This window comes from Mustela erminea, chromosome 4 (assembly GCF_009829155.1).
Source record: "Mustela erminea isolate mMusErm1 chromosome 4, mMusErm1.Pri, whole genome shotgun sequence".
Lineage (NCBI taxonomy): Eukaryota > Metazoa > Chordata > Mammalia > Carnivora > Mustelidae > Mustela > Mustela erminea.
The window spans coordinates 113,220,286-113,240,849 of NC_045617.1; the positions used below are offsets into that span (position 1 = coordinate 113,220,286).

A 20,564-nucleotide genomic window follows, 5' to 3' on the forward strand; every position below is an offset into this window, starting at 1 on the left:
AAGAGGTCATAGACCATGAATTTTCTTGAATACTTCCTTAACTCTTCACTGCCCCAGTTACTTAGATAATTCAGAGTCTTATGCATTCCTGCCTTTGTCTAAGAATCCATAAAAGAGGAAATGGATGTCTTATTAGGCAAATTAATTTGTATTTGCTTGCACTATGACTAAGGCAAGAAAAATAATTCTACCTTTAGGAAAGTGGAAATGTTCATAGGAGAACAGTAAGAAGATGCAACTGGGCTCTATATTTCTGCCATCCAGGCAAGCCTTCTCCTTGAAAGAAGAATTTCTTAACTTCTAACTTCATGAACATTGTTCCCACAGAGGAGTGTTATTGACCCTCACTAACAAAGAATTCAATACAATTCAGCATATGCTTGATGCAAATCACTATCAAGTTGATAGCGCTTTATGCGTGGCAAATTGCTTTCACAGTGCAAGGTCCCCTGCCCAATGTAGGTGAGACCATGAATAAAATATGATCCCTGCTCAGAAGGGTTCCATAATCCAGGATAGAAAATAGACACATGCATAAATAATTCTAACTCAAGATAGACCCTGGTATGCACTTTATTAGAGATACAAAGGAAATGCTAGGAGAACTATGCAGAGGGAGTGATTCCTTCCAATAGGGTTGTAAATAAAGGTTTTTTTGCAAAACTGAGAATTTGGCAGGCCTATTGCTAATCACGAATGTAATTTGCCACCTACTTTACATAGATTATTTCTTTTATGTTTAATTCTCCCAATAACCCAATGAGGGAGTAGAATATGAAGGAAAAAAGCTGGAACATGCAGGAAATTTATTGGGTTAAAGTACATTTAGCAGGAGTTGATGCTGTTATTTACCTAGAACAAACCACAGAATTGCCCATGTGAGAAGCATCGAGATTTTAAATCACTGCCAGTAGTTGGAGAGTTTGCTGTATAGCTTTTGATGTAGGGCTCATAAAACAGATTTTTTAAAATTAATGTATATTGTATTATTTGCTTCAGGGGTGCAGGTCTGTGAATCATCAGTCTTACACAGTTCACAGCATTCACCATAGCACATATCCTCCCCAGTTTCCATAACCCAACCCCCTTCCCCCAGCAACCCCCCCAGCAACCTACCCCTCCAGATCCCATCTTGTTTCATTTTTTCCCTCCCTACCTCCTCAACCCCCACCCTGCCTCTCAAATTCCTCATATCAGAGAGATCATATGATAATTGTCTTTCTCTGATTGACTTATTTCCCTTAGCATAATACCTTCTAGTTCCATCCACATTGTTGCAAATGGCAAGATTTGGGGTTGATGGCTGCATAGTATTCCTTTGTGTGTATATATATATATATACCACATCTTTATCCATTCATCTGTTGATGGACATCTAGGTATTTCCATAGTTTGGCTATTGTGGACATTGCTGCTATAAACATTTGGGGGCATGTGCCCCTTTGGATCACTACATTTGTATCTTGAAGGTAAATACCCAGTAGTGAGATTGCTGGGCCATAGGATAGCTCTATTTTCAACTTTTTGAGGAGCCTCCATACTGTTTTTGAGTGGCTGCATCAGCTTGCATTCTCACCAACAGTGTAGGAAGGTTCCCCTTTCTCCACATCCTTGCCAGCATCTGCCATTTCCCGACTTATTAGTTTTAGTCATTCTGACTGGTGTGAAGTGGTATCTCACTGTGGTTTTGATTTGTATTTCCCTGATACTGAGTGATGCGGAGCACTTTTTCATGTGTCTGTTGGCCATGTGGATGTCTTCTTTGCAAAAATGTCTGTTCATATCTTCTGCCCATTTCTTGACTGGATTATTTGTTCTTTGGGTGTTGAGTTGGTGTTGAGTTGGGTAAGTTCTGTATAGAATTTGGATACTAGCCCTTTATCTGATATGTCATTTGCAAATATCTTCTCCCATTCTGTTGGTTGTCTTTTGGCTTTGTTGATTATTTCTTTTGCTGTGTAAAAGCTTTTGATCTTGATGAAGTCCCAATAGTTCATTTTTGCCCTTGCTTCCCTTGCCTTTGGCAATGTTTCTAGGAAGAAGTTGCTGCACCTGAGGTCAAAGAGGTTGCTGCCTGTGTTCTCAAGAATTTTGATGGAGTCCTATCTCACATTGAGGAATCCATTTTGAGTCTATGTTTGTGTGTGGTGTAAGGAAATGTCTAGTTTCATTCTTCTGCATGTGGCTTTTGTTGAAGCCACACACCATTTGTTGAAGAGACTGTCTTTTTCCCAACACCATTTTCCCAACACCATTTGTTGAAGAGACTGTCTTTTTTCCTTTGGACATTCTTTCCTGCTTTGTTGAAGATTAGTTGACCATAGAGTTGAGAATCCATTTCTGGGCTCTCTATTCTGTTCCATTGATCTATGTGTCTGTTTTGTGCCAGTACAATACTGTCTTGATGATTACAGCTTTGTAATAGAGCTTGAAGTCTGGAATTCTGATGCTGCCAACTTTGGTTTTCTTTTTCAACATTCCTCTGGCTATTTGGAGTCTTTTCTGGTTCCATATAAATTTTAGGGTTATTTGTTCCATTTCTTTGAAAAAAAAAAAAAACTGATGGTATTTTGATAGGGATTGCATTAAATGTGTAGATTGCTTTAGGTAGCATAGATATTTTCACAGTATTTGTTCTTATAATCCATAAGCATGGAACATTTTTCATTTCTTTGTGTCTTCCTCAATTTCTTTCATGAGTACTTTATAGCTTTCTGAGTGCAGATTTTTTGCCTCTTTGGTTAGGTTTATTCCTAGGTATCTTATGGTTTGGGGTGCAATTGTAAATGGAATTGACTCCTTATTTTCTCTTTCTTCTGTCTTGCTGTTGGTGTATAGAAATGCAACTGATTTGTGTGCATTGATTTTATATCCCAACACTTTACTGAATTCCTATTTGAGTTCTAGCAGTTTTGGAAAAGCAGTATTGGGTTTGGGAAAACCCAAAAGACTCCACTGTGAGTTTTTTTGTATATTTGTATACAAATATTTTGCATATATATATTTTTAATTTTTACCCTAAATACCAAAGATTATAGGATAAAGTATCATATCATCTGCAAAAATGAGAGTTTAACTTCTTCTTTGCTGATTCGGATGCCTTTTATTTCTCTTTGTTGTCTGATTGCTGAGGCTAGGACTTCTAGTAGTATGTTGAATAGCAGTGGTGAGAGTGGACAACCTTGGCATGTTTCTGACCTTAGGGGGAAAGCTCTCAGTTTTTCCCCATTGAGGTTGATATTTGCTGTGGGTTTTTCATATATGGCTTTGATGATATTGGGTATGTCCCTCTATCCTTACAGTGTGAAGAGTTTTGATCAAGAAAGGATGCTGTACTTTGTCAAGTGCTTTTTCAGCATCTGTTGCGAGTATCATATGGTTCTTGTCCTTTCTTTGATTAATGTAGTGTATGACACTGATTGATCTGCAAATGTTGAAACAGGCTTGTAACTCAGGAATAATTCCTTCAAAGAACCAGCTCCTGGTTTCATTGATTTGTTCTACTGTTCTTTTGGTTTCTATTTCATTGATTTCTGCTCTGATCTTTATTATTTCTGTCTCCTGCTGGGTTTAGACTTTCTTTGCTGTTCTTTCTCCAGCCCCTTTAGGTGTAAGGTTAGGTTGTGTACTTGAGACCTTTCTTGTTTATTGAGAAAGGCTTGTATTGCCATATACTTTCCTCTCAGGACTGCCTTTGCTGTGTCCCAAAGATTTTGAACAGTTGTGTTTTCATTTTTATTTATTTCCATGAATTGTTTCAATTCTTTAATTTCCTGGTTGGCCCATTTTTTCTTTAGTAGGATGCTTTTTAGCCTCCATGTATTTGAGTCTTTCCAACTTTCCTTTTGTGATTGAGTTCTAGTTTCAAAGCATTGTGGTCTGAAAATATGCTGGGAATGATCCCAGTCTTTTGGTACTGGTTGAGACCTGATTTGTGACTCAGGATGTGATCTATTCTTGAGAATATTCCCTGTGCACTAGAGAAGAATGTGTATTCTATTGCTTTGGGATGAAATGTCCTAAATATATCTGTGATGTCTATCTGGTCCAATGTGTCTTTTAAAGCCATTATTTCCTTGTTAATCTTTTGCTTAGATGATCTGTCCGTTTCAGCAGGGGGGGGGGTGTTAAATTCCCCTAGTATTATTGTATTATTGTTGACATGTTTCTTTGTTTCTTTTGTTATTAATTGGTTTATATAATTGGGTGCTCCCATGTAAGGGGCGTAGATATTTAAAGTTATTAGATCTTCTTGTTGGACAGACCCTTTAAGTTTGTTGGACAGACTTAAAGGGTCTGTCCAACAACTTAATGTCCTTCCTCATCTCTTATTATAGTTTTTGGCTTAAAATCTAATTTATTTGATATAAGGATTGCCACCCCAGCTTTCTTTGATGTCCATTAGCAGGGTAAATTGTTTTCCACCCCCCTCACCTTAAATATGGAGGTGTCTTTGGGTCTAAAATGAGTTTCTTGCAGATGGCATTTCGATGGCTCTTATTTTTTTAATCCATTCTGATACCCTGTGTCTTTTAATTGGGGCATATATCCCATTTACATTCAGGATAACTATTGAAAGATATGAATTTAGTGCCATTGTATTGCCTGTAAGGTGACTATTACTCTATATTGTCTCTGGTCCTTTCTGGTCTGTTACTTTTAGACTCCCTCTTTGCTTAGAGGACCCCTTTCAATATTTCCTGTAGGCCTGGTATGGTGTTTGGAAATTCTTCTAATTTTTTTATGTCCTGGAAGCTTTTTATCTGTCCTTCTATTTTCAGTGACAACCTAGCTGGATATAGTATTCTTGGGTGCATATTTTTCTCGTTTAGTGATCTGAATATATATATCATGCCAGTCCTTTCTGGCCTGCCAGGTCTCTGTGGATAAGCTGCTGCCAATCTAATATTTCTAGCATTGTATGTTACAGACTTCTTTTCCTGAGTCACTTTCTGGATCTTCTCTTTGTCACTGACTTGTAAGTTTTCCTATTAGATAACAGGGTGTGGGCCTATTTTTATTGCTTTTGAGGGGGGTTCTCTGTGCTGTCTGGATTTTGATGCTTGTTCCCTTTGCCATATTAGAGAAATTCTCTGCTATAATTTGCTCCAATATACCTTCTTCCCCTCTCTCTCTTTCTTCTTCTTCTGGGATCCCAATTATTCTAATAATGTTTCGTCTTATGGCATCACTTATCTCACAAATTTCCCCTCATTGTCAGTAGTTGTTTGTCTCTCTTTTGCTCAGCTTATTTATTCTCCATCATTTGGCCTTCTATATCACTAATTCTCTATTTTTCCTCATTTATCCTAGCAGTAGGAGACTCCATTTTTTATTACACCTCATTAGTAGCTTTTTAAATTTCAACTTGGTTAGATTTTACTTTTTTTATTTCTCCAGAAAGGGATTTTATTTCTTCAGAAAGGGATTCTCTAGAATCTTCCATGTTTTTCAAGCCCAGCTAGCACCTTGATAATCATCATTCTAAACTCTAGTTCTCACATATCAGTAATGTCCATGTTGATTAGTACTCTAGCCCTTGGTACTGCCTCTTTTTTTTTTTTTTTGTGGTGAGTTTTTCTGCCTTGTCATTATATCCAGATAAGGATAGATGAATGAGAGAACAAAATACTAAAAGGGTAGCAACAACCTCAGAAAGATATACATTAACCAAATCGGAAGAGACTCGAAACTGGGGGGGGAAGGAAGGAGGAAAAAAAGAAAAAAATTAATATATCTATATCTATATCTATATCTATATCTATATCTATATCTATAAAGACCTAAGACCACACTGTCCCTGCTCCACCCCCTACTTAGCCTCTGGAGCAACATACCTCAGTGGAGCAGACTTTTAAAAAAGTTACAATTTTGTGGGGTTCCTGGGTGGCTCAGTGGGTTAGGCCTCTGCCTTCAGCTGGGGTCATGATCTCAGGGTCCTGGGATGGAGGCCCACATCGGGCCCTCTGCTCAGCAGGAAGCCTGCTTCCCCCTCTCTCTCTGCCTACCTCTCTGCCTACTTGTAATCTCTCTCTGTGTCAAATAAATGAATAAAAAAAAAAAAAGAAAAAGTTCCAATTTTGTCCTCCTCTGTTCCACCACTTGCCAGGAGCTGGCTCCTCCCCACACAGTCTCTTGTCCTGTTGCTTCGGATTCACTTCGCACTTCCTACCTTCCCAGCAGTGGTCAATTTTCTGTTCCTAGAATTGCTGCTCTTCTTCTTTTGATCTCCCATTGAGTTAGTAGGTGTTCAGAATGGTTTGATAGCTGTCTAGCTGAACTCCTGGGACCTGATGATTCTTAGGTCTTCTACTCCTCTGCCATCTTGCTCCTCCCCCATAAAGCAGATTTTATGTATGTCTCACAGTCTATATTTTAAGTCTGGTGATACCTAACATGCCTTTCAGATTTGGAAAAGATCCTTCTCAGGATTTTTATATAATGTGGTAGCTAACAAGAGGAAAAATGGAAATTTCATTTTATTGTGTTGAACCACATGAAATTGTCATCTCTGTAGAAATATTGACATTTTCATGTAACTCGACCTAAATGTATGTCGATAACATTGGGCAGCTATTATTTGACTTTAGGACAGAGAGTGACATGATCAGATTTGGGTTTTGAATGGGTAAGCATAGGAATTTTAGAGGGTGTACTGGAGTATAGTGGCCTGAAGCAAGAAAGATCTAGTACAGTGATATTGGTGAGAGATGATAATGCCTGGTTGAGTCTGCCCCCACTAGGTATGGGCTTCTTCAGGGCAAATATCATGTTTCTGGTAAATGTCTACTGAGAATGGAGTAAGTGCCCAAAAGAGAATTATTAAGTGAATAACTGAGTAGGAGTAGGAGTATAGAAGAAAGAAAAAACTTAAAAAAATTCTCCTTGTAGAATCTACTTGAATGTAGAGATAGGAATAGGGTGAAACAAAACAAGAATGCTTTTAGGTTGTCAAGGAAATGTCAAGAGGAAAGAAGAATCAGTGAATAATGTCAGTGGTTGACCTTCTGCTAGTGATTTCTCTAGGCTTCTTCCATTGGCTGAAATCTCTGACAGGGAAAATTTAGGATCTTGAAATGTTATATTAAAAAGACACTTTAAAGATATTAGGGGACAAAGTTCTGAATGCTTCATTTCTAGGTGTAGTTTCTAAGTACCGAGTTCCTGGGTATCCCTACTTGCCCTCTCACTTCTGGCTTAACTGATCTTGAAAGCTCCTTGTCTTCCAGTATTGTTTCCTATTGCCTCCTGCCTGGTAAGGCAGCCAGGTCTAATAATGTTGTCCTTTAAAATCTAGCACTGGAAATAACTAGAGAATTTAATGCAGTGTATCCCAAAGTTTGTTCCTATTCCAAAAGACATTAATAAGTGTAAAATATATATTTTTAAGTTTTTATGTACAAATAAATTTAGGAAGTGTTGAATTAAAATTTAAAGAAGTTTTTCTTTTCTTAAACATTGCTTCTCTCTGATTTTTGCAAAGTGCATGGTGAATCTCCAAAATGAGATGAGAATCTGAAATGTTCTCTAAACTTTATTTACCACTAAACCTTTTTTTTTTTTTTTAAGATTTTATTTATTTATTTGACAGACAGAGATCACAGGCGGGCAGAGAGGCAGGCAGAGAGAGGGGGAAGCAGGCTCCCTGCTGATGTGGGGCTCAATCCCAGGACCCTGGGATCATTACCTGAGTCAAAGAGAGAGGCTTTAACCCAGTGAGCCACCTAGGCACCCCTAACCCTTTTTCTTAATGAACGTTTCACATGTCTAGTGTTTTATGGCATATACTTAAGAAATGTTGATCTAAAATTGTTTATCTGTTATATTTACTACTCTGTTAGTTTGGGACTATTCCCTTACTGTTGGCTAAATATTTAATACTAACTTCGGGTAATTACAGCAGAAATCCACCAAAGGCTTATAATTAGGTATCTGTATAATTTTTTTTTAAAGATTTTATTTATTTATTTGACAGAGAGAGATCACAAGTAAGCAGAGAGGCAGGCAGAGAGAGAGAGAGGGAAGCAGGCTCCCTGCTGAGCAGAGAGCCTGATGCGGGACTTGATCCCAGGACCCTGAGATCATGACCTGAGCCGAAGGCAGTGGCTTAACCCACTGAGCCAACCAAGCGCCCAGGTATCTGTATAATTTTTAAAAAACCCTAAATCTAGGGGAAAATGTTAAAAGGAATCATTTCACAATATCAATAGTAGTGATTTTAGTATAGTGGGAGTATGTAATTTTTCCCCTTTAATTCTTGCCCAAAGACTATTTAAGAATATGTATTTAATATAAATAGAAAAAAAGAAAAGAAAAGGAAGAGTGATAGAGGAGGGTGAGAGGAAGATGATGAGACTCAAAGTTTTGAAGATGTTTTTCTTACATAGGTTTCTTCCATCTCATTTTTTAATGCCCGAATATATTGCAGTTCTTACCTTGATCCTTCAGATTGCATATTGCAGCTATTCGTAGGCACTGTCTGCTGGGAGAAAGGCCTGGGATTTGGAGACTTAGAAGATCTAGGCTTTAATCCTAGCTCTCCTGCTTAAAAAAGAAAAACAAAAAACAAAACTTTGGTAAGATGTACTTCTGTGCATGCCACTGTGTTCTTCTAGTTTTTCACTCTAGTTCTGTGATCTTAATAAGCCACTTAACCTGAGTTTCAGGTATCTCTTCTGTTAACTCTCAAAGGATTTTATAATACCATTCCGCTACACATAAAATCTAGTATTTATATGAAGTAGATTTTAAAAATATATTATCTTCTTCTTTTTAAAAAATATTTTATTTATTTATTTATTTGACAGAGAGAGCAAGAGAGCACAAGCAGGTGGAGCAGCAGAGGGAGAGGGAGAAGCAGGCTCCTCACTGAGCAGGGAGCCCAATGCGGGGCTCGATCCCAGGACTCTGGGATCACGACCTGAGCTGAAGGCAGTCGCTTAACCTGCTTAGCCACCCGGGTGCCCCCATTTTCTTCTTTTTAAAAAACTCTATTTTCATTACAAAAAATACATTTTATTATTGTAGATAAATTGCATAACACAGGGAATTCATAAACAGCACCCATGACCTTACCACCCAGCAATATCTACTTTGTTGAATCTGTTTCACATTTGCTTGCCTGTATCTTACTACACTGTAAGAAAGGTAAAAGTACGGACTCCACCTGCATGTATCCTACTGTGTGTTCCAAGCACCTGGCTAGGTGAGGAGGTACTTAATAAATTTGTTGAATGGATACAAGGAAAGCATGGCTTCCTTATCATCTTTCTCAGATTTCTCTTATTTGTGACTTATACTGAATCTCTTCCATGTCTGAAGAATAGGCCTTCTCAAACTTTATACCCTTCCCTTTTTTGCAGACTTTGGCTGCTCTTTGCCACCTGGTCCCCCAACCACCTTGTGAGGCTTCTGTGATAGCTTTCCACTGCTCCAGTGCATGGTTGTGGTGTGATAGAATTTTAGATATGGATGGACCCAGAGAATCTTCTATTCTCCTCCAGTTTCCAAGAGAGAATCCTGAGGCATCAAGAAGGAGGTAGGTCAGAGTGATAGTGGTGGTTCTTAGTGGAGAATGGACTCACTTTAAAACTCCTCTAGCCCGGGGCGCCTGGGTGGCTCAGTGGGTTAAGCCGCTGCATTCAGCTCAGGTCACGATCTCAGGGTCCTGGGATCGAGTCCCGCATCGGGCTCTCCGCTCAGCGGGGAGCCTGCTTCCTCCTCTCTCTCTGCCTGCCTCTCTGCCTACTTGTGATCTCTCTCTGTCAAATAAATAAATAAAATCTTAAAAAACAAACAAACAAAACAAAACTCCTCTAGCCCCTACACCAAAATACAACATTTAGAACTTGATTGTACGCTCTTCGGATATTCCTATCCACAAGTAGAGAATTCACCTTGAGGAGGACTTTAATGTAAGTCCCTGCTTCCATTTCTGAGGCATGTCTTTGCTTCTATAAGGACTGACTTAGGGTTTGGAGGCTTTCCTCTCCGCTGACACTACCAGGAAGAGAGCCCCCAGGAATCATCTTCACATTGGATTCTATTGATTTTGGTTTTCCTCTCTGAATTAATCTGGCCTGCTGCTTCCTTTGCTTTCCTTTCAGTTTTAATGTTTTTAAAACTATGAAATGTTATATTATATAAACTGAGTATCATCTATGTGTGTTTTTATAAGCACAGTCTTAATAGTAGCCAGGGAAGCCGAAGGAGCCAAATCAACACCCAAGTCACAAAGGAACTTGTGAAGCCTAATTACCTCGTGTTCTAATAACTCTTATTAGTGCTTGAAACTACTGTGTCCATTTTATTGGGCTCGATATGGTTTAGGCATAAATCAGTGGTTTTTTGGTGCTCAGCTCTACAAAATGTTTCCCCTTAAAATTGATAATAAGTTTTCACATTCATGAGGTTTAGTATGGAAAGGCAAGAGAGTCTGTCATGTCTTCATGCCTAGTTTTCTGTCATTTGTCTACTGTGAAGCCAGCAGTCAGTTTAGTGATCTTCATCACAGGATTCTCAAGGCCGAGCATGGCTGGCCACTTGAAAACACACAATGTGGACAGTCTGAATACATGAGGCAAAATTTCTGGGAAAATTACAGAAACATTTATGCATTGCAAACTGCTCCAGTCATAGAACCTCCCATTTCTAAAGAGTTCTTGCCCACTTGTGTACAGCAATCATGCTTGTACGAATTTTTGTACAATTTGTGTATTTTTTATTTTTCAATATGGTGCATTTTCATGTAATATGTAGATCATTACTATATTCAAGGTGTCAAGAAACAATCAAGTAAGCAGTATATATTGTAGCCCACACATCTTCAAACACATTATACCCTTCCATTATTTCCTCTCAATCCTAGGGATGGCCAAAATTAATTTGCCTATGTAATGGATGCCTTAAAAACAAGTAATAATAAAGAAATGAATGGAGAAAATCTGGCGACATCTTTAAAAGGGGCTTTTTAGGCAGCAAACAGCAATTGCAACACAACAGTGGCCATGCACACACATCAACCTATGCACCTGCCAACTTGCTGTCCCAGTGCACCTGTGGCCCAGGTGCCCTCGTTGCACTCTAGGTGCAGCAGCATGACACTGGAGGCACCCAGGCCAGCGCGCCCCTTTGCTCCCCACCACCCCTGGGGTGGAGGGGGGCTCACAGAGAAACCTGCAGTCTCCTTGCTGGTGCAATCCACCAGCGGAACCCAGGGCCCAGGTTCACCAGAGAGGCAGTTCCAAAGGCAGAAGAGGAAAAGGGGCAAAGCCCATGACTCCACTTGGATTCGCTGCTGGCTGGCATACCAGCAGGAGAGATTCCAGTTTCTACTGCAGACCTGAGAACCGATTCCTGGCAGATTGCCGAGGGTGGGGCCAAAAGAGTGCTCTTGTCCCTGAAGCGAGCTTGTTCCTAACTCGCAAGCACAACTCAGTTCCACAAAATTCTAACCTTACTTTCAAGACCTGCCACAGGCATCGCTTTTTATTGTTATCGTTCACTAATTTTTTGTTTCAAACCCACAGTATTATTTTCCCACTGTTGCCACTCCTAAATAAGTAAGATTTTATTGTGGGCCATTGCACAAGATTTGGGCGGGGGGGAGGTCAAACTTCCCCAATCTACCTACCTACCACTCAGCTTCTTATTTATGGTGTCCTATAATCCAAGGTGCTTAAAATTTCTCAAAAACACTGCTGGCTCTTTGAGCGCATCTGGGGGCACTCCTTTTTGAGTATTGGTGTGTTTGATTTAGTGTCAAAAATGTAACAATTATTATGCAGTGTAAAGTTTTGCTTATCATTTAGCCTTTTCTCTGCAATAGTATATACAGCATGAGTCACACTAAGAGCACAGCTTGGAAATTACAACCTTGTTAATTAACATATTTTCCTTATGTCTTCTGTGAGTCATGATCATGTGAAACCTGCTGAGAGTCAGAAATAAAGGACACAGCGCATACCTTTTCTAAATGGAGATAAAATATAAATAAATAAATAAATAAATAAATAAATAAATATATGAATTCTCCCTCCATCCCAGTTTCTACTGGGGATTAGAGAGTAGTACTTTAAAAGTGTGCAACTGCTATAGAGATAGGGGCATACCAATGGAAAAGGTTGCTAATTTGATTTGGTCAGTGCTCCATCAATTCAGCTAATTAACAACAACAACAACATAATAATACTAATAATACAAAGTGTAGAAATATGATGACTGGTCCCTTTTGCTGCCAGGGAACAAGGCGTAAGTGAAGTGTGGCCAAAGATGAAAGGACACAGGCAGAAGATGGACGGCCAGTGTCCCATATTGGAAGGAAGGGCCTAGAATTTCCAGCTCTCCTCCCTTTCACTGAAAGGTGAGCTGAAAATGTCTCAGGGCCTGCACCATCTTTGGGGTGGGCATTGGGGAGCTCCCCTTCCAAGGTTGTGAGATTCCAAAGAACTTCCTACCAGGATTAAGTCCACCTCGCCGTTTCTTCACAGCTCAGTGCCGCTCTCTCACTTCTCCAGCTGGCCACAGGGCTCTGCCCACCCCTCCCTGATCCACAGACAGGAGGGGTGCTGAAGCAGGAATATCTTCCCAAGCTTCCTGGAGCTAAAAGGTGTAAGTATTCCAGCTTCTCCTGTCTTGTCTCTAAACACGTGTCTGGGCCTTTAAAATTTTTGAAGTGCACCCCCCAACCCAGCCTTACCATGAAAACAAAGGAAATGGGGAAGTTACTCTATTCTTATATAAAATTTACATGGAATCTGATAAAGTGCTTTGGACTTGGGGTCAGCTTCTAGTGGGAATATGAACATGAGCTCTAAATTAATGCTATTTAAATTTAGTCATATGAGCATTGAGAAGAGGCATAATGATGCAGTTGTTCAGAGCTAGGAGTCTGAAATAGACTGCTACATCTAAGCCCAAGTGTAGCCATTTTTTCATCATACGTCTGAGAAAATTGGTTAACCTTTCTTTGCCTCAATTTCTTCAAATGCAAAATGACATTAGTAATAGTAATAATAATAGTAATTATACCCGGCTCATAGAGGATCAAATGAATTAATATATGTAAAATACTTAGAAGCATGCCTGACACATAGTAGGGATTCCATACATCTTAACCTGTTTATGATCCCGAAACCTTGTGTGCAATGAGGACAGAGGACTGGGGAGGGTAAGTGGAAGGAACTTGGAATTTTGCATTCCTAGGCTGGCATGTATTCGTTGTGTGGGTATGGAAAAGTTTCAAAGCCATTTCAAGTCCAATTTTGTGCATTTGTAAAATGGCAATAACAGAAGTATGTATTTCATAAGATTGTGGTGAGAAGTAAATGAAATATTGTATAGATAGCCCTGACGCATAATGAGCTATCCATAACTATTCCTTCTTTTATTTCTGTGGCTCTGCTTCTTATAAGCTACATTACTTTGGGCATAATCCATTCATGGAGTGGGGGAAAGGGAGGGAAAGTAATACCTATTGTTAGAATTGTTGTGTCAAAGAATGACAGGCACTTAGAACAAGACTGGGTAGATAGTAAATGCTCAAAAACATTAGCTTACTTTATTCTATCCAGAGATGTTTAGATCCAGACGCTGGATTAGTGGACAAGATAGAAAGAAAACAGAGAAGAGGTGCCCAGTGGTGAAGAAAGGAGCACACAGACTTCATTCAGGTTCTCTGGGAAGCTCTCTCATCAGAGTCCACTCTTTACTCCGGGTCACCTCTCAGGCTTTGCCATATGTTTTAGTCCAATTGGGCTGCTCTAACAAAAATACCATTGATTAGGTGGTTTAAACAACAAACATTTATTTCCCATAGTTGTGGACACTGGAAGTCCAGATTTGGTGTCTGGTGGGAGCCCACTTCCTAGTTCACAAATGGCTATCTTCTTACTGTAACTTCACATGGTGGAAGGGAGCAAAGGAGCTCTCTGGGGCCTCTATTGTAAGAACACTAATCCCACTCATGAGGGCTCCACCCTCAGGACCTAATCACCTCCCAAAGGCCCCACATCCAAGTACCATCACACTGGGGATTAGGCTTCAACCTATGAATTTTGGAGAGATGAAGACATTTAGTCTATAGCACAAAACTAGTTCACTCTATGACATGAAGGAGAGATTAATTGGAGATGGGTCCAGTGTTTTTTCCAGCCCTTAACCAAGGGCTGTAAGCCACACAGGGCACACACAACCCAAAGAGACCGAACCATCTCTAACTGGAGGTGACATGTAGTGATCCTTGGGCCTTTTTCGGTCTTCTGGGACTCCTATGTTTCTGCTATCAGGCTTATTGATCGTTGAAATCTACCTTCTAGTCTTTGTCACTTAGCTTGAGGGTCTGACACTTGTTAAATCACACGAGCCCTTGGAAGGGTGAATACTTTCAAATTGTCTTCAGTTAACATTTATCCATTTCTTCACCAGTATTGATAGAGCACCTGTTCTGAGTAGGGTCAGGTACTAGAGTCCAGGATATGGAGATGAACAGAGCAGACCTTGCCATCCCTCTTTACGGACCTCAAATGCATATTCTAGTCACTTACTGAAATTTATTGTGTAGATTTTGTAGTGCTATGAGCAAGAGAACCTAATGGTACTGGATTTTCCAAGAAGGCAAGATCAGCCAGATGAGAGGAGTGAAAAAATGATACCAAAAAGACCCTTCTGGACATCTCTCTAGGGCTACCTGGTTTTTCAGAACTGGTTGCTTAAATTCCAAGTGGGCATGGGAGACACATTTTCCTTCTGCCAGTTTCCTAAAGTTTCCTTATTGTATCACAATATATATCATACACTTTTAAGAGGCAAAGCTCAGAGACTTACTCTTTTGCTTGGAGGAAAAGAAATACCCTTTTGCTTGGAGAAGGTACTGCTTGCTAAATGTTTAAGCCTAAGTGTTTCCCTCCATAGGATTTTGAAAATAGTATCTAACTTGTTTATTTGACATCAAGGAATGAGATGGTGATGGAAGAGATGAGAGAGAATCTATTTCTATTACAAATTTAAAAATGTTTAAAAAATATTTAGATGTGAAATCTCCTTAGTTGCCAAATTCCTGGTTCAGTTTTCTCCTTATTTTCACTAAAATTAGAGGTTTTTCTAAAGATAAAAAACAGTACTTCTTAACATACAGTCCTAGATTTTTGCCTTATTGGTCAATGTTTTAGGGTTAATACAGGATGTATTTTGGCCATAGGTGTCTGAGAAGAAAAAAAAAAAATCAATAATTTTACTTTCAAGGAAAAAAAATCTGTTTTTTTAAGGATGAGGAAGGATGGAAATGAGGACTAATTCCCTAGAAAAATCTGACAAGAAGACTGCCCGTGGAATATGAATACTTGCTTCCTAAGCAGAGGCAGGCTACTGAGCATTTTAGATCCTCTGATTACACAATCTGTTATAATGTAAGTAGATATCAATTTTAAGCTCAAAATGGATTTTCCTAGTGGGCCATGTGTAAAAGCTCTTTCCAAATGAAAAATAAAAATCTGATTGTGGTTAACTGTGAACTGTTTTAGCTGAATAGAACTATGAAAGAGATTGATTCAGGTAGAGACGTTAACTGGTTTTCCTTTTTTTTTTTTTTGTCATCAAAAGCAAAAGAAAGTATATGAAAGATAGTTACTTGATTAATCCAGGGGGAGGTCTCAGTTATGCTGGTGATTGTACTGGCATTAAAATGAGAATTAAAACACTTTTTCATATTAAAATTATGGTTTTATTTTAATGGAAAATAACCCTGTACTCACTGAATTTGGTTGTTTGTAGGCAAGATTTTAATTAGCACTATTGTAAGAGAGTCAGATTCCTGGAGGGGACCTGGCAAAGAGCTCTGGGGCCTTCAATACATTTATTCATTTACTTAACAGATTCATTCACGCCGTATCATAAGATTTATTGGAATCATGCGGATTATTTGGAACTAGCATTATTGCTAATTTCCAAAGAGAGGAGTAAAAGACTTTGACCTAAATTCCTGGAACATTTGTGTGGCTGCTATTTTGAATTCCAGAGATACTTTTGCAAAAGGTAAAAGGGCTTTCAGAGAGACTCCCTATCCCCACCCCATCCTGCAGCTTCTATTCACTGATAGAATTTTGAAGTAACATTAAATAATTTATAATTTTCAGCCACATTTAATTAATTTTCCACCTCATTGCTGTTTACAATTGCTACTTCATATTGAATAATGACTGCATTTGTTTGTTTGCTGCATACACCGCTATGGTCAGAATAAAAGCTGCACATTTGCAAATATAAAGAAGTGTTGTTTAAGGAACCAAAAAAGGGAGATGCTTCACTTACTCTATAGACTCTTATTGCAAAATTGAGAATTTTCATAACAATATAAATAGAGGTTCTTAACCTGGAGTCTGTGAATTGTAGGTCAATTCTTAGGGTGCAGGGTCTCTGAATCTACTGATATTGTAGGCAGAATTTCAAATATGTGTGCATATATACTTTTTACTAGATTTTTCTCACTTTTTTCAGAATCCCCATAGTGTTCAATATTCAAAGAACCAATTAAGAACTATGCTAAATTTTAAATAAAAAATCAATGAAGATAGAGGTAATTTTTGAAAGCTGCCATAGAATTAATTTTCTCCCAAATGATAATTTAGGGATGTTGGAGAGCAACTCTCCAAATGCATATATTTATTAAGTGCTTATTACCAGCAAAGAATCGTTTTACCGTGCACTGCCTTGGTATAGACTTATTGTAGTATTTAAGGCAGGGGCTTTGTCCTGTTGAGTAATGGCAGCTATTTGTAAAATTGATGATGTGAAAAAATAGAACAAATTTGCTGTTTTACAGGGAATCAAACATTTTGGTTGTCAATGCATTGTCTTACATAACTTAATAAACATGAATAAGCAAATTTCCAACAATTGAATACCATGTTTCTCTGTCACTTTTGTTTAGCACTTAAGTTTCCCAATTGCTTTCATACCCGCTATCTTGTTTCATCATCACAATTATATCTTGATGCATATGTGGCAGGAATTGTAACACTGTTGTTGTCATAGGTAAGCAATGTGAAGTTGTTGCATAAGTTGAACACAGCTAATAGGAGCCAGATTTGTTGTAGGTCTTTTGACTTCTCAAAGTGTGTGTGTGTGTGTGTGTGTGTGTGTGTGTGTGTGTGTGTGTTATGGCACTGCAACATGTTGCTTTTCTATATGTTAACAATGGCAGGTATTATTCTTAACCTAATAATTCAGATTATGTTGTTTATTCCTAGGACTATTGCTATCAGTGTACAGTTCAAAATAAAACCTCTCATGCATTAAAACTTCTAATAATTTGGATTCTTATAAGGTGATATAGGCTGTCACAATATTATTTTCTAATAATAAAAGTAGTTGTACAAGTCAGGAAATGACAGATGCTGATGAGGATGTGGAGAAAGGGGAACCCTCCTACACTGTTGGTGGGAAGGCAAGCTGGTGCAGCCACTCTGGAAAACAGCATGGAGGTTCCTCAAAAAGGTGAAAATAGAGCTACCCTATGACCCAGAAATTGCACTACTGCGTATTTACCCTAAAGATACAAATGTAGTGATCCAAAGGGGCACGTGCACCAGAATGTTTATAGCAGCAATGTCCACAATAGCCAAACTATGGAAAGAACCTAGATGTCCATCAACAGATGAATGGATAAAGAAGAGGTATGTATGTATATATATATACACACACAATGGAATACTATGCAGCCATCAAAAGAAATGAAATCTTGCCATTTGTGATGATGTTCATAGAACTAGAGGGTATTAGGCTTAGCAAAATAAGTCAATTGGAAAAAGACAACTATCATATGATCTCCCTGATATGAGGAAGGGGAGATGCAACATGGGGGGCTTTGGGAGTAGGAAAAGAATAAATGAAACAAGATGGGATTGGGAGGGAGAAATACCATAAGAGACTCTTAATCTCACAAAACAAACTGAGGGTTGCTGGGGGGAGGGGGATAGGGAGAAGGTGGTTGGGTTATGGACATTGGGGAGGGTATGTGCTATGGTGAGCTCCATGAACTGTATAAACCTGGCTATTCACAGACCTGTACCCCTGGGGCTAATAATACATTATATGCTAATTAAAAAAATAAAAAGTAGTTGTAAATCACAGTTCATTGTATATCATGTGGCATGTTTCAGGCTCATTTTTAGTCATATCAATAAAGTCACTAACTTTATCACCTAGTCCCTAACTTACCTAGGCTGACACTTTCCTATGTTTTGTATGTATGTCACATACAATTTTAGAACTTTCCACCACCCAAAATATCCCTCAAATCTATTTGCAGTTACTCCTTATTCCAAGCCCCAGGCCAAGAGAACCACTGGGTTTGCTTACTGTTTTTATAGATTTATTCTTCCTGGAAGTTTCAGATGAATAGAGTGATATGCTCTAGTCTTGAGAATATGGCTAGAGGATCACCTATGTTACAGCATACATTCATATTTCACTCCTTTTTATTGTTGATAATATTCCATGGTATGGATGTGCACATTTTATTGGTACATTCATCACTTTCTGGACATTGCATTGTTTCTAGTTTTTGACTAATATTAATATCAGTGCTGTGAACATTCATGTGCAGGCCTTTTGTGGATATTTCTCATAGGTAAGTAGATATCTAACAATATAAATACTAGGACATATGATGAGTATATGTTTAATATTTCAAGAAACTGCCCTGTATTCCAAAGTGGCTGTACATTTACATTTCTACCAACAATACATGAGGGTCCTGGTTTCTCCACATCCTTACCAGCTCTTGGCCTTGTCAGTCTTTTTAACTCCAGCAATTCTAGTTGACATGTAGTTATAGCTCATTGTGCTTTAATTTCCACTTCCGTAATGACTGTATAGTGAACATCTTTTCAATACTTATTAGTCATATATATATTTTTTATAAAATATTTATTCAAATCTTTGCCCATTTCTTAACTGGGCCATTTATGTTCTCATTATTGAGCTGAATAACTTATTTATATATTGTGGATACAGATTATCTGTTACATAACTTGATAATTTCTCCCACATAGTGGCTTATCCTTTAATTTTCTTAACAGAACCATTGAGCAGAAGTTGTTGATTTTGATGAAGTCCAATTTATTATGTTCATTTTGGGGAACTATGCTTTTGTTGTCTCTAATCAATCTGTACCTAACCTCGAGTATCAATGATTTCTTGTGTTTCCTCTTAGACTTCTTATAGCTTTAGGCTTTATATGTAAATCTGTGATCTATTTTGAGTTAATTTTTGCATTTAATATCACTTAAATCTTATTTAAGTCATTTTTTTTTGTTTTTGGTTTTTTTTTTTTACATGTGGAAATCCAATTGTTCAGCACTAATTGTTGAAAAAAAAAATCTGTGCTATCGCTACTTAATTGCTTTTGTACCTACGTTAAAAATCGGTTGCCTATAAATGTTTGAATGAATTTCTGGACAGTCTATCATGTTTTATTGATCTATTTATCTGTCTTTATGCTAGCCCCACACGGCTTTATTGTAGCTGTACAGGAATTTTTGAAATTGGGTAATGGAAGTCCTCCTATATTATTATTCTTTGTCAAATTTGCTTTGGCTATTCTATGTCCTTTGCATTTTCATACAAATTTTAGTTTCAACTTGTCAATTTCTTTCTTTTTTAAAAGCTTTTATTCATTTATTTGACAGACAGAGATCACAAGTAGGCAGAGAGGCAGGTAGAGAGAGGGGGAAGCAGGCTCCCCACTGAGCAGAGAGCCCTTGATCCCAGGACCCTGGGATCATGACCTGAGATAAAGGCAGAAGCTTAACACACTGAGCCACCCAGGCGCCCCTCAACTTGTCAATTTCTAACAAGTTTTCTGGGATTTTTGATCAGGATTGTGTGAAATCTATAAATTCATTTGGCGACGATTTGTTTCGTATTGGGTTTTCTGATTAATGAGCATAGTATATTCTACATTTATTTAGGTCTTTAATTTCTTTCATCATTGTTTTGTAGCTTTCAGTATACCAGTCTTTCACATCTTTTGTCAGATTTATCCCTAAAAATTTCATATTTTTAGGTACTATTGTAAATGACATGAGTTTTAAGTACTAATTTCTGATAGGATTGTGCTAAAATGTGTAAGTAATATTTTTATGTATCCTGTTGAGTCCTGTAATTTAGGTAAAATCACTTATTAGTTTTAGTAGTTTTTTGGTGATTTCATGAGATTTTTCTACATAGTTGATCATGTCTGTGAATAAAGAAATGTTAATTATTTCTTTCCAGTATGGATGCCTTTTATTTCTTTGTATTCCCTTATTTCACTGGCTAGACTTTCCAGTAAAATTTTGAATAAAAGTGGTTAGAGCTGATATCCTTGTCTTGTTTTTAATCTAAGGAGAATACTTAGTCTTTCACCATTAATATGATAGTAGCTATAAGCTTTTCACTGATGTTCTTTATCAGATTAAGAGTTCCCTCCCATCTCTACTTTGCTGACAGCTTTTGTGAGGAATGACTGAAATTTTATCAGATACTTTTTCTGCATCTATTAAGATGATCATTGTGGTTTTTCTTTC

General features: G+C 38.1%; 1 long non-coding RNA gene and 1 pseudogene across 2 annotated transcripts in view; both read left to right on the plus strand.

Moving 5' to 3' along the window:
* Nucleotides 1-20,564, plus strand: part of LOC116588828 — a 146,495-nt pseudogene that overhangs the window by 106,899 nt on the left and 19,032 nt on the right.
* The window catches only part of LOC116588829, a 146,660-nt gene that overhangs the window by 68,007 nt on the left and 58,089 nt on the right, over nucleotides 1-20,564 (plus strand). The window contains exon 1 of one of the 2 annotated variants that reach the window (XR_004285102.1): nucleotides 14,596-16,029. The exons of the other annotated variant lie outside the window; for it this stretch is intronic. This is a non-coding gene — a long non-coding RNA (uncharacterized LOC116588829). Of the gene's footprint in view, nucleotides 1-14,595; nucleotides 16,030-20,564 lie in introns of those variants that run through there. 2 annotated transcript variants of the gene reach the window in all.